Source organism: Theropithecus gelada, chromosome 15 (genome assembly GCF_003255815.1).
Source record: "Theropithecus gelada isolate Dixy chromosome 15, Tgel_1.0, whole genome shotgun sequence".
In the NCBI taxonomy this organism is placed as follows: Eukaryota; Metazoa; Chordata; class Mammalia; order Primates; family Cercopithecidae; genus Theropithecus; species Theropithecus gelada.
The window spans coordinates 104,257,910-104,281,971 of NC_037683.1; positions in this window are offsets into that span (position 1 = coordinate 104,257,910).

Below are 24,062 nucleotides of genomic sequence, written 5' to 3' on the forward strand. Positions count from 1 at the left end.
AGCACCTTTCTTGTCTATAGTTAGGTTTTTGAAAAGTGCTATTTGATTAAAATTTAAGGCCAGGCACGGTGGCTCATGCCTGTAATCCCAGCACTTTGGGAGGCCAAGGTGGGCAGATCACCTGAGGTTAGGAGTTCGAGACCAGCCTGACCAACATGGAGAAACCCCCAGCTCTACTAAAAACACAAAATTAACCAGGCGTGGTGATGCATGCTTGTGATTCCAGCTACTCAGGAGGCTGGGGCAGGAGAATCGCTTGAACCCGGGAGGTGGAGGTTGTGGTGAGCCAAGATTGTGCCACTGCACTCCAGCCTGGGCAACAAGAGCGAAACTCTGTCTCAAAAAAAAAAAAAAAAAAAAAAAAAAATTTAAACACACTTTCATTCACTGAATCAATGACTCTTACCAGTCATGGTCAATAGCTGTATCATGACAATAGCTTAACTTGGGGAGTTTAAAAAATACTCACACCTGGATCCTACCCCAGGACTGGCTGAAGTTGCCTGGGTGGGGAGGGGAGAATTTCAGGTGATTGTAATATGCAGTCAGGGTTGAGGCCTTCTGCACACGGAGTTCCTTGAGCAAACCTCTTGTCCCTTCGAAACTGCCTCTGACAGGCTGTTTCCTCCATGCCTGCACCGTGAGTATTAGCTAATGACTTAATGACTAAAGGGGCACAACAGTGCAAACAGCTATGGTGTACAGCATATTTACTAATGCCAGACACATCCACACAGCAACTCATTTAATCCCTATTCTGGTCTGTGAGGCCGGGAGTCTCCTTCCTCTCCTCTTTGGCCAACAGAATGTGATCTTCTGGGCCTTTCAAGCCCAATTCTTCAGAAGCTTTGAGCTCTACATTCTCCAGATTAGAGCCTGGCCACCGTGCTGCAAGGAAGCCAAGCTAGACCCATGGACAAGCCAAGGCCGTCTGGAGGCAGCCCTGGAGGATGGAGGCCAGCTTGGATGTCCCAGCCAGCTCGAGCTGCCAGTTGAATGCAGCCACAGGAGCAGCCACAGCCCACACCAAGTAGAGTGGAAGAGTTGCCCAGCTGAGCCCTGTCCAAATTACCATCTGCAGAATTACGAGAAAGAAAAAGCTGTGGGCCAAGTGCAGTGGCTCACGCCTGTAATCCCAGCACTCTGGGAGGCCAAGATGGGTGAATCACCTGAGGTCAGGAGTTCGAGACCAGCCTGGCCAACAGGCGAAACCCCATCTCTACCAAAAATACAAAAATTAGCTGGACATGGTGGTGTGCGCCTATAGTCCCAGCTACTCAGGAGGCGGAGGCAGGAGAATTGCTTGAACCCAAGAGGTGAAGGATGCAGCAAGCCCACATTGCACCACTGCACCCCAGCCTGGGTGAGACTCCATCTAAAAAAAAAAAAAAGGAAAGGAAAAAGTTGTATTGCTTGACACATTATATTTGGGGATGTTGTGATACACAGCAGTAACTGAAATGCCACAAGGTTCCTCTGTTTCCTCTGTGCCTACAGGGGCTCTGCTGACCCCGGGCACCCCAGAGAAACAGACACACATATATCCCTAACGTAGTGCTTCCAGTGGCTTCCACCCCGATAATAACAGCACACTCATATCACCAATGAGGTGCTCCTGGTGATGCCCCAGAGAGCTTGGGGATGAGGGCACAAAGATAGCAGTTGAGGGACAACTTCCAGAGGGGCCAACTGCTTGTCTTCAAGACTAAATTACAGAAAACAAATCCTACCTCTCAATAGGACATTGAAGCTCAAAAACAATTCTGCTCAACTCAAACTCGGGTAGAAAGAGAAAAATCCAGAGATACTTAGATAATCCAGAATGTTAGAGATACCATTTCAAAAGTTCCTCAACAAAAAGCAAACCCCAAAAAATGATTCACAAAGCCACTTTAAAAATACAATCACTGGCCAGGCGCAGTGGCTCACGCCTGTAATCCCAGTACTTTGGGAGGCTGAGGTGGGTGCATCAGAAGGTCAAGAGTTCAAGACCAGTCTGGCCAACATAGTGAAACCCTGTCTCTGCTAAAAATACAAAAAATTAGCTGGGTGTAGTGGTGTGCACCTGTAGTCCCAGCTACTTCAGAGGCTGAGGCAGAAGAACCATGTGAACCCGGGATGGGGAGGTTGCAGTGAGCCGAGATTGTGCCATTGCGCTCCAGCCCGGGCGACAGTGCAAGACTCGACTCCATCTCAAAAAAAAAAAAAAAAAAAAATACAGTCACCTGCTCTCTTCAGTGCTGCACACAGCAGCCTTGGTTATACACAAGCCCCTGTGCCTGACAAGTGGCTGGTCCCTCAGTCTCAGGAGTCCTCACGCTTGCCGAAGCCCACAGCTCCCTTGCTCTTCTGCCGGACATCCTAGATGCCCTAGAAGCCGCTTTTCTTATTACATGCACCATGCGAGTGCTGAAGGTTCAGGTCACAGATGCCGGCAAAAGCCTTCTACCCAGAACGAAGTGATGGCCCAGAGACGAGGCCCCTCACAGAGCGAACACAGGTTTGGCCTTCACCAACTGAGAGAAATGGTCACGTGCCCAGCAAGCCAGAGAGGAAAAGCCTTCCTGCTTTTTTGCCGAAAGCCCTCATCTGGTCCAGCAACTTCATTTTATTTATGAATTTATTTATTTATTTATTTATTGAGACCGAGTCTCACTCTGTCATCCAGGCTGGAGTGCAGTGGCGTGATCTCAGCTCGCTGCAACCTCCACCTCCTGGGTTCATGCCATTCTCCTGCCTCAGCCTCCTAAGTAGCTGGGACTGCAGGTGCACGCTGCCACGCCCAGCTAATTTTTTGTATTTTAGTAGAGACGGGGTTTCACCATGTACCCAAGGCTGGTCGCGAACTCCTGAGCTCAGGCAATCTGCCCACCTCAGCCTCCCAAAGTGCTGGGATTTCAGGCGTGAGCCATGTCGCCCTGCCACCTTCATATTTATTAATAGTTCTTTAATGTTTGCAAAGCCCCGAGTATCTCCAAGAAAAGTCATTTCTTCCCTGTAGAGAGACGGCTTTCTATTATTTAGGAGCAGTCTTGCAACCCTGCTCCCGGGGAAGTCAAACATTAGGGAATAGTGTTCTGCTGATGAAGTGAGAAATGGGAGGACATGGCTTTGGCTGCAAAGATGACCCGGGTGCATTGTCGACGTCCCGGCTCCCACAGAGGCACTCGGTAGAGCCAAACGCTGAGCTTCATTGCACGAAGCCCTTTAGATGACAAGCCCTTCAGCTGCCTCCAGTGACGTGTCCACGAGGGAGGCAGCAGTATCTGCTTCAGGCGAGAAGCCTGAGGACCAGGCACAGGGTTGGGGGAAAAGCCGGCTGGCCCTTGATGCTGGGTGTGCTGTTTTCCACCTGCTCTGAGCCCGGACCCATTTTCTGTCCTGCCACCATAAGCTGATCGCCTGGGCACCCGTTCCCTCTGGCTCCAGCCAGGTCACTGAGGGGATCAGCAGGAGACTGAGGGGAGCAGGGTAGTTCCCTGCTTTGGTGGCACCACCCAGGGAGTGGCTGTGTCCTCCACAGACCCAGAAGGGGTAACAGCTTCCTACTTACTCATGGGCACTGGGAGCCATCAGGTTCTCCCTTGGGGACAAGGCGATTTCTTTCCCAGGGTGGGAGGTTGTTGGCCCCCACTGACAGAGGCACCTGTCCCATGACTTAGCCCTTCCTGGGGCCCTTTGCCTTCAGTGACTGGTTGATGTGGAGCCTAAAGCCCCTTGCCCAAGCTTAGGAACCCTCTGCAGGGCCATCCAGCTTGGAGTTCCCTGTGGGGTTAGCTAAGGCCACTGTTGTGACTGCATCTCAGCTTCCTCTCCTGCTCCCCACCCTGCCAGGAGGATATGAGGCAGTTCCCATGCACTGCAGCCGTGAGTCATTCTATTACCACCTTTTTAATGTTTTTAACAAAGAAATCAAACTCCAGAGAGGCAAGAGACTAAGTTATCAACGGGCAAATGGGATAGGCAGGTTGAATTCCCACCTGCCCGACCGCACAGTCCATGTTATATGGTGCACATTGGATTGTAGGGAGAATATGTGCTCTTCTTAGCTGTCAACTGGGGGACAGAGTTGTAGATGTTTGAGGTAAAGTTTATCTCTAAAAGTTAGAGGAGTTGGAAAATAGTTGTAAAATCTTCCTTTCAATGTATGAGAAATGCATGTCTTCTCTCGCGTAAGTAGGGGACATGGGAGGGATAAAAGTGAACACAGCCTCTCGGAGGGCTGGAGAGATGGAGTACCTGGGAAGGTGCAGGAAGGGAGGAATGAAGCCCTCAGGGGAGGTGCGGGGCACTGAGCTTTCCAGATCTTCCAAACTCAGCTCGCCCTCCAGGAAAGACGGGCGCTGACAAAACCTTCTGCCCCAAACCTTACAAAGTACATGTCCACAGAAGAGCAACAACAGAAAAATAAAATGCCAGCCGCACTCACAGTGAGAAAGAGGATCAGCCCCACACCATAAAGTTAGAGGCAGCCGGTGAGAAGATCCCAGGGCTCCTCCCTGAAGGCCACGCACTTCAGGGAGGTGGACACGCCCTGCCCACCAGGAACAGAGGCCACCTAGGGAGATTCCAACTCCCACTGAGAGTGGAAGGCCCCTTCTCCCCAGGGGCAGAACAACCGCCAGGACCCCCGCCTGACGGTCTTTGGTGGAAAGCATGGCTGGAGGTGGCCACCCCGAGCTCACTGTGCTGAGCACAACAAGGAAATTTACCATAGGAGAAAGAAAGCAATGCCAGAACCCTGGGCAGCCCAGGAAGAAGGCCATGCTAAGCGTCTTGTGTTAAGGGTCTCTTCTCCACAGATGAGCCATTTCTGGGCTAAAACCCATAGAGTTTTGTCCTTTCCCTCCCTAGGCTGGGAAGGAAGTGGGAGCAGCGGACAAAGCTGGGCATCCACTCAGGGCTGGGCAGGTCTGGGGCAGAGGTCTGCGTCTCACGCTGCGACAGCATGACTGCACAACCTCAACCCAGTCTGGAATATGGTTGGGCTTAGGGAATCCCAGAAAGGGTCCTCAGCAGCATGACTGTGTTAGGTTTCTACTGCAACAGTATTAGTGGCTTAAAATGAACAATTCTTCACAGAACTGTTGTGGGGAGAGCATTCAATTATTCCTAGACTTCTCACCAGCAATATTTAATGCCACTAGGAAAGATCCTCAGGATCATCAGAGAGGAAAAAATTGTGCCCAAGAATCTGATACCCAGGTAAGTCATTAATTACTCTAGGGAAAGGCAATAGACACTTATTTTCAAAATTGCCAGGATTCAAGAAATACAGAACATTTTAGGAAAACAAAAGTAAAATAAAATTGCCTAATTAATCAAGAACATAGAAACGGAAACGCTATGATACGAAAGCAATGAGATTGGATTAATATAAATTTGGAACTAACGCTGAGAATTGTGGGAATTACGGTTACAGAAATGAAGGGGAATGGTAATGCTGAAATGAAAATGGACACAAAATGACATGAGCTTTCTGGTTTTCCCAGCTCTTCTGGGCTAATTAAAATGAATACATGTATATTGTTGTGGTAAGCAGGACACTGACCCCCAAAGATATCCACGCTTGTATTAGTCTGTTTTGCTCGCTATAAAGAAATACCTGAGGCTGGGTAATTTATAAAGAAAACAGGGTTATTTGGCTCATAGTTCTGCAGGCTGTACAGGAAGCATGGCACCAGCATCTGCTCAACTTCTGGTGAGGCCTCAGGAAGCTTACAATCATGGCGGAAGGCAAAGGGGAGGCGGGGATGTCACATGGCAAGAGAGAGAATGAGAGAGGGAGCAGGGATGTCCCAGACTTTTTCAAACAACTCCATCTCACCTGAACTAACAAAGCGAGAACTCACTTATTACTGTGGGGAGGGCACCAAGTCCCTTGTGAGGAGTCTGCCCCCATGACCCAAATAGCTCCCCCGAGGCCCTACCTCCAGCCTTGGGAATCACATTTCAACATGGATGTGGAGGGGACACACATCCGCACCATAGCAATGCCCTAATCCCTGGACCCTGTGAATGTCAGGTGGTGTGGCACGGGGGAGTCAAGCTGACAGATGGAATTCAGGTTGCTAATCAGCTGACCCTGAAATGGGGAGACAACCCTGGATCACCCAGGTGTGTCCAGCGTAACCACAGGGTCCTCAGCTGTGGATGAGGAGGCAGGGGGGTCTGGTGTGGTATGGGAAGAACTCGACCTCCTGCTGCTACTTTGAGGTGGAGGTGAGGACCACCAGACAGGGTGGCCTAAGGCTGCCAGAGAGATGAGGGGAGAATTCTCCCATGGCCTCTGCAAGGACCAGAGCCCTGCCAACACTGTCACATTCGTCAGTGAGAACCATTTACTTCTGAACTACAGAACTGTCAATGAGACATGCGTCCATGTTGTTTGAAATCACTAAGTTTGTAGGAATTTGTTACAGCAACAACAGAAAATGAATACAATTGTAGAAAAATTAGAATAGGTGCATGTACTATATTTATTACATGAAAATAAGATTATATTGTGCTTACTGAACTGTAACCTGTTTTTTCAATATAACAGCACATAGTAAACATTTTCCTATGATAATTATATGGACAGTCCTACAATAGGATTCTCAGTTGCTGCATAGAGTGCATGGACTTTAATGCATTTATCCCATCTTTCCAATTGACGAAGGCTTCCCCTAACTCCCAGATTAACATTCTCTGTGTACATCCTAGGTTGTAGCAAAATGCTAGAATTTAAATTGCTTTGTCAAAACATAGATACTTTGTTGTAATGTATGGCATCTGACATAGAGCAGAATTGACACATAACCCTCCCTGCACAGGACCAGGGGCTGCTGCCTAGGATCCTCGCGGACGCACCATCATTATCATCCCCGTTCATTTCTTTGTACAGATCTCAGCATGATTGTATCTTGTGAGGCAGGTTGTTTTCCCACGCCTCTCTCCATTGCCAGACACTTGCTCTCCAGAACCACATTGCCGGGGCAGGTAGCAGTTCCCAGTCCCAGCACAGGTGGTGAGCTGGAGTATGGCGCTCTCTGGACCACAGCAAGCAGCCCAAGGATCAGCCTGCCCTGTCCATGCCAAGACAGTCATTCTTTGAAGAGTTCAAAGACCATCAAAGCTTCATTGGTCTGTTCTATTTAATTTTTGAAGCATTTTGCCCTTTTTCCCCCCTTTTCTTCTTTTTCGAGACAAGGTCTCGCTCTCTCACCCAGACTGGAATGCAGTGGTGCCCTCATATATCAATGAAGTCTCGACCTCCTGGGTTCAAATGAGCCTCCTGCCTCAACCTCCCAAGTAGCTAGGACTGCAGGCATGAGCCACCGTGCCCAGTCACTGTGTATGTGCTTTTTATTCCTTTTAAAAATTTCATTTTCTCTAAAGATGATGCATTTAGGAGCTGGACTTATTGATGGCATCTTTTAAAATTATTTTGAAATATTTAAAAACCTTTGATTCACTGATGTGCTTTTGGCCTGAAGAAGGGGCTGTAAGATTCGTCTCGCTGCGTCAGAAAGACACATGGCATTTCCCCCACTGTCTTCCTCAGTGTCGCCCGCTGGAAGCAGGGGTGTCCGGATCACACTGCAGCTTCCTTGGGAACCTGGGGCTTTTCTTAGCAATATCCAGTGATGTCTGCCTTTAAAAAGAACGTGCATGGTTGTGGGCTGGGGGTCAGGGGTGGGGGCTTCAGTCCCAACTCAGCCCTTGAGAAAAGTAATGAACATAATTCTCCGAAGCCCCCAGCCCCTTTTACAAACAGGTCACATTAAGTTGATTTACCAGCTAAGACAAGACCTTTTGATGGCTGGGCAGTTTCCCATAGGACTGAAAAGGCAGGAGCTGCCAACACCTTGTCTAGGCCCCTCAGTGCCCCAGTGACATCTGCCCAGACCTCGCAGGAACCTTGGCCTTGTCGTTTTTGATGACTGGAGAGAGTTAGTGGTTCCTGGAGCTCAAGGTGGAGGTAACCCTCCCAGACACTGCCTGGCTCTGGAGCCCCTCGCAGCCCCTGGGCAGCTCTCTTCCTCCTTTCTGTCCTCAGATATGTCACCATCCCCAACCCAGGAGAAATCACTCTTCTCCACATTGTGTGTGTGTGTGTGTGTGTGTGTGTGTGCGCGCGCGCGCGCGCGTGCACGCACGTGCATGCGCATCTGCGCTTCCTGGGAGCGCAGGAAGGAGGAACCAGGATTTGTTTCCATTCTTTTGAGACAGCATTCTCATGGAGGTTAAAATACAGTAAATGCTGAATGGAGAAAGTTTCTAATCCCCAGAACCCCAAATGCTATTGGTGGGCAGTCTGGTTTGTTGGGGCAAACTGTTTTAAAAGAGCTGTTTGGAGTTGAGGCGCACCTGTGAAACTAAACACACCGGGGTGAGAAAGGCTTTCTCGGGGCGGATGTGCAGGACTTGATTTTGCTGAGTTTAATGCCACTCATTTCACTTTCTCTTGGCCAGAGCCCGTTTCCCCTGCTTGAACACACAAAACCTTGCTGGGAGCCAGCTGAGCTCTCTGGGTGGGATGGGCAGCCCCAGGGTCAGCCAGGGCTTGCTGGGGCCTAGACTTTTGACCTCCAAAGAGGACGGAGTCTGGGGACCCCCCTGCACACCATCCTCCATCCAGAGAGGGTTCCCCATATTCAGGGGAGCTCCTCTCCAAGATGAAACAAGGGCTCAGTTCCATTTCTGACTTCCTCTAGGTCAGCACGTGCAGTCGCTTCACAGAAAAATGGTGTGAATGTGCTAGACTGGGGACAAAGGCCCTCTGTTGTCCCCGTCACCTGTGGTTTCCTGCCGCAAAGGCTAAACCAAGTACCTTATAAAGAAGGGCTGAGTGCTTTGAGCGCTTCAAGGATTTACTCAAAACCCAGCGCTCTGGGCTACTCTGACCCCAGTCACCAACAAGTGTTGAGACTCCCCTGAGGACCCGCCAAAACTGGCTGGGGTTTCCTCTCCACTTCAGTGCCACCCGTCTCCAAGCCCATACTCCCGGGCATCTCTCAATCACTCCCTCTACAAGACCCCAGGGTCTGGGTAACGGGGGCTGGCAAAGCCTGGACTCCTGCAATGACATCGGAAACCAGCGGCACCCATTCCCTCTCCAAAGCTCACATCCAGAAGAGCAAATGACAGCACCCCCCTCCACTCCGGCAGTAAGCAGCAGCGAGTCTCACCAATTTGAGAGGCTCTAGAACAACAGATGGTAATTTGTTGACACAAAGATTTAAGGGGACTCAATTACAGTCCCACTGAAAAAGCTCTCTCTAAAATAAGAAAGTATACAGATTCCTCAGTTCGCAGAAATTGCTGACAGCTTTGTTTTCAACCCTCCAGGAGTAAAAAGAAGCTGACAACTTATTTTTGCAGGTTATGTTCATTCAACTCTATTTTTAGATCTTTTTCCTAAATAAGTACACTAGAATAGCATTCAATTTGAAAATCACCATCTGTTCAGAGGAATGAGCTTGGCCTCACTAGGCTGGGTATACCTGGCCCATGGCAAGGTGGCAGTCTCCTTGTGGACTGAACCAAGCGGGTAGTTTCAGGTCTCCAAGTGGTGTTTAGAGAATGCACTAAAAACAGTCACAGGCAGCTGGCATTTTAAATGCCCATTAAACAACTATTAATATATTTTATTTATAAGCTGAGAACCACACAAAAAATGCCCTTGGCTTTTTAAAAAGAAGTTCAAATAATCCCTTGTATTTAAATAGATTTCTTATAAAAAGGCGATCCAGCCTAAGTTTGGTAGTTAAGATAAAAATTAACCTATGGAAAAGAAAGCCAGCTCAGAACGCTATAAAAAGCCCCTTCCCCCACCTCTTTCTTCCGGTGTATGGCCGCCCTCCCCTCCCTCTGCAGCCACTTGGTAGTGACTCACGCCTTTCTTTGGAAATGCAGTTGCTGCGTGAAACACGACGTGAGAATGGGAATCTGACATATGAGTAACCCGGCCGAGAGGCACCTCTTGGAAATGACACTGGGCCTTGGCTAGAATTACGCACAGGCCCTGGGAGGGCTGCGGCTCGTAGGCCCGTAGGGGGCAGGGTGAGGGCGGAGGTCTTGGCGCCCCCAGGCCTGACCCGCCCGCACCGCTGGGCTATTTTTAACGTCCACTAAACTTAGCCAACTCCACCCTCTTGAATAATCCAGATCTTAAAATGCTATTTTTCTCCAACAGGTCAAAAGAATTCTGCGAGTTAGAGCGCAGATTAAGTTGCTAGTGACGGGCACTGAAGGTTTGAGAACCGAGGAAATGAGCCGGTGACGGGGAGCGCGTCCTCAGCGGCCAGGCCCGGCAGGGGGCTCGGGCACTCGGGGCACACGGTGGTCGTCGCCGTGTCTCAGCAGGACCCTATGCGCTGGAGAGCTCCGGGCCGCGAGGTGCGCAGCAAGGAGGCCTCTGGCTTCTCTATTTTTGGCCTCTGAACGTTTTCCAAAATAATTACCAAAAGGAAATACAAACGCACACATGGACCAAACACACAAAACGTCCTTCTGCGGGAAGCCAGCACTAGGAAAGAAAAAAAAAATCCGAAGTGAAATTATGACACAGGGTTTTGTAACCCGCGGTGGCGCGCTTCTGAAACCCGAGCCCGGCAGCGGCTTCTTATCTGCACCGCGTTCCAGGAAGCAGCCAGCGTTTCGGCCGCGCAGGGGCCGCCGCCGCACGTAGGCAGCGTCCCCCGGCCCGGGACCCGCAGGAATGCCAGGGGGAAGGCAGATCGCCGGAGGAGCAGGGGTCAGAAGTCAGTGTTTAAGCACTCACTGGCTTTCGGTGAAGCCGGAATGTGAGCAGCGAGTCGGGGTGAGGGGCCTTGGGGTTGCACACACTTGCTCTAAGCACCGAGGCTCAGCCGAGTACATGCGCAACCCTCTGGGTGCAGCGGAAAGTCGTATGGCTTAGGGCCGCACCCTGAACTTCACCGCACCCGCCGCTGCGCCATTTACAACCCCCCATCCCGTCACTGCTGTCACGAAGCAATCAAGAGTTAAAGGTTATCACAGTCTGTTCTTCGAAGGAAAGAATTGGAATCAAGGACTTTGGACGGGAGGAAGTTGGTAAATTGCCGCTTCCTCCCTCCTGTTCTTGTTTAACTTCTCACAAGAACATGTGGCAGCGCTGCAGGTTAACTCATCTTACATAACTTCGGGGTCATGTCAACTGTTCAGAAGAAAGAAAAACAAGTATTCCCTTCTTTAGAAGTTGTATTTAGAAATAGACTCTGTTGTTTAGGACAAGTTCACTTGTGTTGCCTGATCACTTGCAGCAGAAAATCTTAGAACTTCTCCTCAAGTAACCAAAACTGGGGGCTCCCATTTCCATTTTTCTTTTTCTCTTTCTTTTTCTTTCTTTCCTCCTTCCTTCCTTTCTTTTCTTTCCCTCCCTCCCTTCTTTCTTTTTCCTTTTCCTTTTCCCTTCCTTCCTTCCTTCCTTTCCTTCCTTCCTTCCTTCCTTCCTTCCTTCCTTCCTTCCTTCCTTCCTTCCTTCCTTCCTTCCTTCCTTCCTTCCTTCCCTTCCTTCCCTTCCTTCCCTTCCTTCCCTTCCTTCTCTTCTCTCTCTCTCTCTGTCTTGCTCTTTCTCTCTCTGTCTTGCTCTGTCACCCAGGCTGGAGTGCAGTAGCATGATCTCAGCTCACTGCAACCTCCGTTTCCTGGGTTCAAGCAATTCCCCTGCCTCAGCCTCCCGAGTAGCTGGGACTGCAGGTGCGCACCACCCAGGCCCAGCTAATTTTTTGTATTTTAGTAGACACTGGGTTTCACCATGTTGGCCAGGATGGTCTCAATCTCCTGACTGCGTGATCCACCTGCCTCAGCCTCCCAAAGTGCTGGGATTACAGGTGTGAGCCACCATGCCCAGCCGGGCTCCCATTTTTCTGAATATGAACTTCAAAGTAGTTTGAGGAGCCCAACATAAGAGTAACTGGACAATTGTCTTCCTCTGAGAAAACAAAATGACACCAACATGAATCAAATGATGATTTGGTATTTCATTAAACACAACTCTTACAGCACCAGGAAGATAGCAGCCCATCTGTGCCAAGTGTATTTACTCGGTGGCAATAGGGATTTGGAGAATCTTGCATTGTGATTTGCTGGGGTCCACAAGCCACACATCGCGTGTCTGGCCACCCTGCGTGTCCAAAGGTGAACAAAGAAATGCACTAATAACCTAGAGACACAGGGACAAGGACAAGCCCAGTAACACCCATGTGGCCATCTGCTGGAATTGAAAGCCAGGTGTGGCAGGCTTCTACCCCACTCCAATCACGACGTCCTAATGAGGGCAACCAATTACCAATTACCGATTACCGCACCTCCCCACTGGCCTAGGGCCCTCATCCTCCCCAAACATCTCTGAGCAGAGTGGCAATTAAGAGCACCCTGCTCTGTGGTGGGGAGCCTGGGAGCTGCCAGGGGCCATATCCTCCTACCACAAGGGAAGCTGGATAGCAGAGGAGAGGGGGAGATGGGAGAAGAAAGACTGAGTTCCTAGAGTCCTGAGACGGCAAGTCCAGTGGCTCCCGAAGCTGGCTAGGCACAGGGAGTCCCTTTTCCTGACTTGTTCAGTTCAAGCCGGGTCTGTCACTTGCCTCCAGAAGAGTTTTGACAGAGGTGTTGGCACCTTCTCAATGCCCTGTCTCCATGGTTGACCCACTTCCCTGACAGTGCCTTGAGCTCCTCCCCTGATCTGGCTGGTCCAGGTCCTTGCCGGTGGGGGCCACATGCTGGGGTAGACCAGAAGCCCCTTCTTGCAAGCCCTACTTCAGACAGATGCCATGCGGCTGACGTCCAGAGAGAGGGTGGACTATGGACTCCCTCCTCACATTAAATCCATGGAAGGCCACATAAGGCTTAAGGGGTCTGTTCTCAGCCCATGACAACGTCTAAGACTGCACGAACAAAAATGAAGTAGTGCATGGACCAATGACGTGATAAGACCCCAGCGGAAAAATTTTCTCCAATATTCCTCTAGGAAAGAGTCCTAGCAGCAAGAACATTGTCACGAGATTGGCCAAGTGATCAACTGCCAGGAAAACAACAGTCCCTGTCTAGTCCCTTCCCGTGATGTGAAATGCGCTGTGAGCTGGAGCCCTTGCATGCTTCGCCCCCATCTGTGGGTGGTTCCCTCCTTCACTGGGCACTGAGGCCACAGGCTGCTTTGTTCTGCAGAGCCATGCCTGGCCTCTGGAGGAAGGGACATGACCTACAGATCTGGACTTAGAGCTGGGCAGAACCCTGGGGTGATGCTTACTGAGCAGGATGCCCAGGTTTGTGACTGTATCTAGGAGAGGCCTTAAGGCACATAGGATCAGGGAAAGGATGGCTGATTGAGTCAAGGTTGGCCTGGGTGGCTGCTTTGTTTTTGGGTCCAGGACAGCAGCCCTCTCTTCTCCTGAAGAGATCTCCCTCCTCCAATCATAGTACCCCACCACCCTGGCCACAGGGAGGCCATATGATCTGAGCTAGGCCTATCAGAGGCCTCTCCTGGGAGTTTCTGAGTTGGAAGTGAGTGAAGAGTGTGCCCCCTCTTTCCTGCTGGGGGGCCATGCAGCTGGGAGCTGCCATCAGGTAGAGCTGGTCTACTGGGACAGGCCCAAAGGATGGAGCCACATACCAGAGACTACAGGCACATGGTGGGGAGTGGAGTGTCCTGGCAGCCCTGTGACCCCGGCTCCCCTGTCTTTACACAGTTTGGGGCTGAGAGCCAGTGAAGTTTCCTGTTGTCTAAGCTACTTTGGTTGACTTTCTGCCATCAAAATACAGTCTTCACGCACCCAGCAGTTCAGACGGCACTCAACTGCTAAGAGTCAAAGTTCAACAAAATGCAGAATTTTAGTTGTTTACCTTTTTAGTTACGTGGACTCAAAAACAAGCATCACCATAACTTTCCACTATGTGTGACAATGTAAGAGTCATATCTTTGTGGCTCCAAAAATGTTTAATAAAAGCAACCGGTATATTCAATATTTAGCTCATAAGAGCTAAGCACTGTAAAATATGTCTGACATCTTCAACAGCAAACTAGAATAAAGGTAAAATTAAAATAGGGTAGAAGAGTGTTCATGAACCAATCTCACATGAAACCCTACTCCTAAAAAAAAGACAACTTCCAAATAGGTGTCTTGACTTCACCCAGTGGCTTTAAAATAGTTATTAATTGTGGATGCATTAAGAAGCCAAAACTCATTGTTATTTCTGAAGCACATTATTTTGAAATTCTGTTTAAATCTTCCATATTTGTATGATGAAAGTTATGTCACAAAGTTAATCATTCCCAGGATGCTTGCAGTAGGGGTAATGAAAAACTTCTTGTGCAAGCGGCCATTAATCAGCAGTGTAACATTGCATAACGTGCTCCAAAGCACGTGTCGTGGGATCAGAGTACACGGCTGCATCATGCAGGCCAGTGTCTGTGCCTCCTGCTGACCTTTTCCAGTGCAGAACTCAAACCATGTGATGCATGCTTCTTGCCAAGTCACTTATTGCCAATGATGAAGTTGGATGATATGGAGAAACATAAATTTCTTTCTTTCTTTTTTTTTTTTTTTGGAGTTCTGAAAGGAAGACTCTTTGAAGTCTCTGGCTTCTGGCACAGTGTTGTTGCTGGCTTGGTTGTGTTACTCTTGATCATTATTAAAAACTCTCCATTAAAACTGAAATAAAATATTTTGCTCATGTGGTTCCTGGCGTTTGCATTAGAAACAATAGGCACACCCCCACAAGAAGAGTATTTTATATGTGAGCAACACAAAAAGTCAAAGATGCTAGAAGCCAAAGATATACGGATATCAAATCCCAATCCGTCATGTTTGATGTTCTTGAGCAATAATGTTAGCGAGAAGCTATTACTTAATCTTGCTGGTATTATCCAAAGAGAACACTTGCGAAATACTTAAGACAAACATGCTGTAATTATTACATGAATAAAGAGCTTGTGTAGCATAAACTGTTTTTGTAACATCGACACAAATTCTGTTGGAGCAGGCTAATAATTAGCCGTGGTAACAACAATGGCCACTGTGTTTGAGAAGCTCTGAGAGGTAACAGTGCTGCCAGAGGTGAGATGACTCACGTGTGTCTTCTACCCTCGAAGTGGCCTTCCTGTAGAGGGACTGTTTTCAATGACATCTTAACCTAGAAAGTCTTCTGAAATTTCACCAAGGGCTAATTATACATTCTAGTACCAACTAGAATATATCTAGTTCCCTAACATATATTGGAAATTAAATTTCATCTTATCTTCATTTTACTTTTTTTTTTTTTAAGGAAAGGACTCTTGCATTTGATTACTAGCAAACTCTTACTGTACATGAAATCCTGTTCAAGGTCTGAAAGCTCAAATTAATAAATGATTTTGTCATCATAGTCTAAATGTTCAACAGTGGAACATGAATTTAACAGTGTGGAAGAAAAGTTGTCCTAAAACATAAGACACCTATATATGCTGGAATTTCAATACTTTTTATTTTTACTACTTGAAGGCTGCATTTATGCATTGCTTTGCTTTGGTTTATGGCTGTTAGTTTAGCAACTAAGGACTGAATGAACACAGATCCCTCACAGATCATCCAACCTCATGACCAGGCAAGGGGAGCCTCAGCTGGAGCAGCCTATTTCTGTTTCCTGGGTCTAGACTCAGAGCACACATTTAAAAGACAATACAGCAGTAAATCCTCTCCTACCTTGACTACAACTAAACCTGACATTTGGGAAGTGAGGTATAGTCAACGGTTTGGGCTTTAATAATAATTCAATAAATACCAGTTTTGATGTACCAGAAGTCAGAAAGCTACCTTGTACACCTTGCCAATGACAGCCCATGGTATACATGTTTGCATTAGAATCAGCTGGGGATAGGGAAGGCATATCAGTGGGAACAGTGCAGTGAGAACCTCCAAAAAATCTGCTCCTCCATATAAACAATGAGAACATCAATAAAGATTGTAGAAAAAAAAAATTGTCAAAACTTTTTAAGAACCCCAGAAATTAGCCAAAAGCTTGCAACAATCTGAGAAGCATTTATTCAAGAAAAGTGGCTGAATCTCAATAAGAACAAGCTTTGTGGCATTTTATTTGTTTTGTTGTTGTTGTTGTTTGAGGCAGAGTTTTGCTTTTGTTGCCCAGGCTGGAGTACAATGGCATGATCTCGGCTCACTGCAACCTCTGCCTCCTGGGTTCAAGCAATTCTCCTGTCTCAGCCTCCTGAGTAGCTGGGATTACAGGCGCCCGCCACTACACCCAGCTAGTGTTTGGTATTTTTAGTAGAAACGGGGTTTCACCATGTTGGCCAAGCTGGTCTTGAACTCCTGACCTCCTGTCAAAGGTGATCCGTCTGCCTCGGCCTCCCAAAGTACTGGGATTACAGGTGTAAGCCACAGCACCCAGCTGCTTTGTGGAATTTTAACTTGCCCTATTCCACTTCCTCTTCCCAGAGCCACACACACCTTGAAAACTAATAGTCTCACACTCATGGCAGCCATGAAAACCAGCAGCCACCATAGGAGAATAAATGTCTTTGTAGCATGCCCAAAGCCCTGTTCCTAGAAACTTGTCATTATCTGATATGTCCAGCATTTCTCTGGTGTTTCAATAATGGGGAAAACCCCCACTCACAGGGCTTGTCTTTATTTGCCCTAACTTAGGACCTCATTCATTGTAGAGAGCTTTTTCCTGCAGGGTGTTTAAGGAAAAAGAAAAAATCAGTGATGATTGTTCAGCATCAAAGCTGCCTGAGTTGAGGCAAGTAAGAAGCTGACCAAAAAACATAAAAACAGAAACTGGGGAATGAGATGTCCATAGAGGGCTATGAAAAGCTCTGACATATTCCTAGAAATCTAGAAGGCCACGTGCATGTGAGGGCTGTATGCAAGCTCAGGGAAGACTTGAGAAGGCCCTAGCTCTCACCTCTGGCTGACCTTAAGGCTCTACACAAGGAGGAAGTGAAGGCTAAGGCAGAGTTGCCAATTGCTTGTCAATGTATTGAAGGTATGCCTCAACATACAGAGCCCTTCAGCAAGAGCTGGAGATTTACTGGTTCAAGGCATTTAAGGAAATCTGAGTCCAATCAAGAGCTGAACACTAAAATAACCAAGCAGAGACTTCAGTAACCACACACAACAAAACACACAGAATTAGTTCAGGAAAGTCAATACACAAATAGCAACAATAACAAACAACTGTGAACCTAGGATGGGACAGAGGATGATCTGACTTCCAGAGTTGCCATATTATATTATTTAAAATGTTCATTACTCAATAAAACATTGTAAGACATATACAGAAACAAGAAAGTCTGACTCATACAAGGAAATGAAACATTCAATGGAAACTGTTCCTGAGAAAAGCTCAGATGTTAAATGTATTCGAAAACATTTTAAATCAGCTATTTTAAATATATTCAGAGAACTAAAGAAAAGTATAAGAATGATGCCTCACCAACATGGAATATAAATAAAGACAAAACATTTTAAAGAGGACCAAAGAATAATTCTAAAATAGAAATGACAATAACTGTAATGAAAAACCCACTAGATGGTCTCAAAAGCAGATTTGAGATGGCAGAGGAAAGAAGGAGTAAACTCAAAAGCTTATCAATAGAAATTACTAAATCTGAAGAGTAGAGAGAAATAAGATTAAAGGAAAATAATCAAAGGTCTTGTTCAAAGGTCAAGAGACCTATGGGATGCCATCAAGTATACCAGCATATGCCTAATGGGAGTTCCAGAGAGAAAGGAAAGAGAGAAAGGGGTAGAAAAAGTATTTGAGAAGATAATGGCCAAAAAGTTCCCAAATGTGACAAAGACATGAGTCTAAGTATCCAAGAGCCCAACAAAACAGAATCAACTCAAAGAGATCCACACTGAGACATATTATGCTCAAATTGTCAAAAGACAAAGACAAAAAGAGAATCCTGAAAGCATCAAGAGAAGTGACTCATCATACACAAGGGATTCACAATAAAATTAAGATAGCTCTTCATCAGAAATCATGCAGGCCAAAATGCAGTGGCATGACATATTGAAAGTGCTGAAGAAAAAAGGCTGTTAACCAAGAGCCCTATGACTAACAAAATCATCCTTCAAAAATGAAAGAAAAATTGAGACATTTCAAGATAAACAAAAATTGAGAATTTGTCCCTAGCAGACCTGCCCAACGGGAAATACTAAAGGGAGTGCTTCAGGTTGAAACGAAAAGATACTAGAAAGTTACTCAAATCCACAGTTTTTAAAAAAAGAGTGTTGGTAAAGATAACTATATAAGAGACACTGTAAGTGTATTTTTCATTTGTAACTTTCATTTCATTTGTAACTTCTTTTTCTCCAATTAAAAGACAACTTCATAAAGCAATAATTAAACTGTTCTGAAGTTACAGTGCATAAAGATTTAATTTGTATGAAAACAAAAGCACAGAGGATGGGGGAAGATACAATGCTATATAGGAACAAAGAATTTGTATACTGTTGGAATTAACTTAGTATTACTCCATAATAGACTGTATAAGTCAAGACGGTAATTGTAACTTCTACCATAACCCCTACGCTGCTCATCATGTTTACATTTGAAGACTAGTTTATCCCCAGGGGAAGCTCAAAACAATTTTAAATGTTAGGTATGTCATGTTTTTCAGGACAGTCAACATATATCTTCATATCTACACATGCAAGCATTTTTAATACACATGAAGCACATGTGGGCGTACGTAAACTGCAAGTCTAGGGAAGTAAAGCAAGCACCGAGGGCTTGGAGTTTTGAGGTTACCGAGCCATTCTGAGCCTGGACTAATGAGATCACACCATAATTGAACTCAGAAGTACCAGTGCCATGGATGGTCTAGGATAAACACTCTCTGAGTCCTCTCAGAAGAGTGGTTTAGCAATCTCGACTCACACCATGCCTTCCCACAAAGACCAGAGGTAAAGAAAGGAGCTTTTCAGTGTTATTTGCATGCCAATACTGGTGTTAGGTAAGCATACGACAGAGCCACCCGTAGGTATTAAGAACCAATATTCCAATCACATCTTCCAATAATTAGAGCTTCCTTCCACCAAGATAGATGTGGGCTGTCATTTCCTATTTCTTATGGCATGTGACACATTTCTTGTACTTACATTTTTAAAGAACTCAAATTACAGTCACTCTTATACAAGTTCTAGGCATCATAAAAAGCATGTTTCAGGAAAGCGTTAATAGACAACTCAAAAGAAATGTTACCCAATGCAGCCGAGGCTATTAGGAGCTCGAACTTCTCTCTCTTGCCAAACAGTTCTTCACTTTCTGTAAACTGCACAAAGGTTTCATTCAACACAGTTTGGAGGCTGAAAGTGAACGTGACTCAGACTATTTTTGGAAAGGTCAAGAAAGTACACTTGCCAATTTTCAAATTTCTCTGAAACCTTTTCCTGCAAACATCACCAGTAAAGTTACGTAATTCCCGAGCTACAACTTGATAATGTGGTGATTTTACTATTTCTCTCGGAAGGTTCAGGTACACACTGTGCAGTACGTTCATGGGAGACTTTGTTCAGACGGCATTTTACACGTCAGTCTGTTTAAATGCTTTAGGGGACCAAAACATCTAAAGCTACCTTGGCAGCAAGATGGGAGAATGAACTGAAGCCTAGGAAGGAAACCTGGCCTACCCTTGGCCTGACCACAGCCCACCGCAGGGCTAGACTCCTCCAGTATCTCCCGAGGTGGGGAGCAGGTGGGCCGCTCCATGAAAACCGACCAGATGAGAAAATGGGCAGCTTTGCTCAGGGCAATCTTCCCTCCCTGGCCCCCAAAATTGGTACTACAAACATGGCACTCAAACATGAGAATGATTTCTTACAATGTTAGATGAACTAAAACTCCTTACACTGTAGATTACCTCAAGGGCCAACATAGTTAACCAGACACACCTCAGGCAGATACCTGTTTTCTCTGTCTCTCAAGACCCATCTCACTAGCGACCAGTATTTGTAAGGAGACCCATCTTTCTCATCTGCTAAGTCCGTGCCAGTGTTAGAGGACTGCACCCATGAGAGTCTGCGCCAGTGTTGGGGGCCTGCAGTTTGCTTTCACTTCACAAAAACCGTCTAAGTTGGAAGAACTGTCCTCTGGTGCCTCTAAACTTCCCGCAGCAATGGCCCTGCCCATGCCTGCCCACTTTCTGCTCTAACACTCCAGAGGCAGGGGGCAGCTTTTGGACCTAGGAGGGTGTAAGTAACTTCCTCGCATAGACTTTAGTCCACCTCTCTTGTCTCTGGACAAGTGCAGAGCAATGAGCAGAAGTGGGGAGGTGGGGAGGAGCCCTGCATGGCTTCCCCTTGCCCTGGAAGCCTCTGAAGATCTGTTTCAAACTGCAGTTCTATTGGAGGCAGCTACCATGTTTCCCTAGACTTCTCTTTTCCTGAGTGAAGGTTCATGTACATGCCCCCAAACCAGCCATGGTTGTGAGACCTACCTTCCCGTCTTCTGAAATATGAAACAAATAAAACACACCACCACGTAAAGCACCTTTATACATATCATATCCAATGTGACTGGGTCTTCATAACCATCCTGAACGACTACTGGATTCTTTTACAAATGAAGAAATGGGCTTGGGGAGATGAGGCGTTTTGTCCATGGTCTCATCGCTGGCTTCAGTGGAGCTGAAACTTGGCCAAAGAGCTCCCATGTGCTTTACGGGAAGGTACAGAGTGACTCTATGACCACTAGAAATTGCAATGCTGAGTGCTGAATACAACACTCCGGATGAGTCTGACCAGGGCCAAATAGAGCAACAAACCTGGCGCCCTTCCCGAAAGATGTCTGGGGCACTCTTGACCCACGGGGAGCACATCTTGCCTCCCCTTTTTTTTTATTATTATTATTTTTTAGAGACAGTCTTGCTCTGTTGCCCGGACTAGAGTGCGGTGGTGTGATCTCGGCTCACTGCAAGCTCCGCCTCCTAGGTTCATGCCATTCTCCTGCCTCAGCCTCCCGAGTAGCTGGGACTACAGGCACCCGCCACCACGCCTGGCTTAATTTTTGTATTTTTAGTAGAGGCGGGTTTCACCGTGTCAGCCAGGATGGTCTCGATCTCCTGACCTCGTGATCCGCCCACCTTGGCCTCCCAAAGTGCTGGGATGACAGGCCCTCTTGCCCCCTTTTTGACAAGTGTTGCTATCAAGCCATGAGTCCTCACACTTAGACTCCAGTAGCTGGTTTTAGGGGGAACTGAGATGTGAAGACATACACCAATCACTACTAGCATCTTGACAGATCCATGCCTCATTCATATCTACCAAGACTGGCTCCGTGCCCTTGATGGTACAGTCATTAAACACCGGAACGAACCCAGAACCCAGAACGCCCAGCATGAATCCTGCTGCCTCAGTGTCCTAAACTATAAATCAGCAAACCCATTTCATAAGGTTCTGCTATTAGGTGTAAAAATGCACAGTGTCTGATAGAGGAGGCGCTGAGTGGGCGTTGGCTCTAATTGTTACATTACTTGCCTGTGTCATCAGATCAGCTGATAAGCACACTTTTGGTATTTTTCCAAGTAATGAGAAAATTGTTGACCAAATCAGGGCAAAGGACACTACTCCCTCTAGGTTGACAAAAACACACGTATCAGCAGCCTTCTGTTACGTTGTTTGGCTGTTTTCAAGCTCAACAGTGACAAAAGGGCCAGGAGACCTGGGTGTAATTCCTGACTTCAGCATGTACCTGCCGTGGGGCTGCGGGTAAGTGATCCCTCCATGGTTTATGGGTCTCTTTGTGCCACAGGAATAACCAAAGTGCCTATCCTTTCGTGGAGGTAGTGTCTGGAAAGCACCTGGTAGATATTAATGGCTTCATAAATGTTACTCAGTATTACCGTAACACCCAGCTCTTATTCGCTCATCTTATTTAAAGGGTATTTTCAGTGATCTTGTCAAAATGTTTTCTTAAATCAAAACACCACAGTACTGTTTCTATATTAGGCCTTTAAAAAAGAACTTACATGTTGGTTCCTAGGAGCTCACTTTGGGGCCCCCGAGGGAACTGCCAGCTCCTGGAGGAGGGCCCATCTCATGTCTTGCAACACGGGCGCGTCTCCAGGGCTGCTGCCGAACCACACGGGTGCATGTCTTGGTCTGTCCTTGACATCCTTTATTTTCCCCACCAGGTCCCCAGATATCTCATGCTGCCCTGAGAATTATTTTGGAAAACAAATAGTGTACACTAAATAGCTTATTAGGTGCTAACGCTCTAAGGGGCAGCTGAATTTTTGGAGGTCCCAAAGAAGACTGAAAATTCAAAGGCAAGCATTTGAAACAGTGATTTTTTGGAGCCTGAGACACATATACAATTGAACAGAGGATTCGACCACCTTCCACCTCCCAAAATACCCCAAAACACAATCTGTATCCTGCTTCATCTATGCAGAAAAGCACCTCTTACATTGTGTTACCAGAATATTAGCAACTAACTTTTAAATGTTGTATTTTTTTGTGAAACATGTATACAGTTAACATACTATGAGAAAATAATTTCTACTGCTATTCTGATAAAGTTCAATACATACTGACGTACGTGTTAGTTAATATTTTACTAGATCGGTAGACAAATAATGGCATGATTAATTATTTCTGAATGTCTGTGTGCCAGGATCTTTGGAGCCCAAATAAGAGCAAATGTAGGGCACATCACCAGAGGCAGAAGTTCAGGTCAAGTGAGGAAAAGGGCTGACGGCCGGCCAGTGACACACCCATGTGCAGGTGTACGCTTTTTCTAAGTGCTGATCCATGAATCCACACTCCACTACTTTGGCCTATTCACAAAGCACTTAGAAAGTGCTATCAGAAAAGTAACACCTTGTGACAAGCCAAGTTTTGATTGCTAGAACAACAAGGAGAACAAAAATGATTGACAGGAAAACCAAATCCATCATTATTAAGAACAAAGCAAACATGAAACGATCCTTTACATCACAGAAATCAATCTCAGAAAACCTCTTATTTTGGCCATTACTAGAGCTTTTCTCTTGCCTCAGAACTTTAGAAACTTGGAAACCTCTTTTCCTTTCCTTTCATAGACAAGTTAGAAATTAACCAGCTCTAAATAAACTTCAAAACCAGTAGGCCTCATGCTCTGAGATCATGGGAAATATTTTCTTTGTTTTGCTTTCATCCTCTTACTTCTATCTGTGCTTGACCACTCATCCTCCTTTTTTGAGTCTTCTCTAACGTAGTCTGAACACACGGATACGTCTACTGCATTTTCAGCTGTACGCACCAACAGGCGGTGTGCTGCAGAAAGAGGAGCAGCCCATGCAGGGGCCCCTCCCTAGGTAGCATGGCCCTACCCAGAGACCCGTAAGCCTGACTTGGGGGAGGATCAGGATTACTTAGCAGCAAGACTGATACTGAAAGGAAAATCAAGAGATAGGCAAACGTTGATTCAGAGAATTGGACAGACACTTTTCTCTGCCATAATACATGAAGTCTGCAATACCTTAAGTCACTACAGGACTTTGCTTTCAGATACATTCCAGTGACTTCATCAGAACTTGTTAGGAAATTAAACAGTGCTCGATCAGTGACAGTAGACTAGACTCTGAATCCAAGTTAAGAGAAACGACTTCGCACACTCTGAATAATTTTTTCCTAATAACATAATTATTTCCTGCTCAAAGAGAAAGTGGTACTTAGCATGTCATGGAGAGGACAAACTGGCCCTGCAACCTTTAAAGGGCTATGAAAACCACCACCAGCATTTTAGGTGCAAATTATCATGCATAAAACGAACCGCTCAGCAAGTTTATCAGTACACAAGCATGCCTGCCGCCCAACACGACCACCACAGAGAGAGCCAAACGTGAATTTTAATAAGCCCTCTTTATAGTATGATGATCAGCTGAGCAATTGTCATAAATCCGCAGAGCCTCAGCACCTAAGGTGGTAAAGAAAACAGCACTCACCTTAGTGTCCAGACATTAGTGAAGATACTGCCTACCTTTGTCAGGACAGACATCAGCAGATGGCCAGTCCACATTTGCCTCCTAGAAGAATTTCAGAATTGAGGTTGAGTTCAAATTCCCAAGT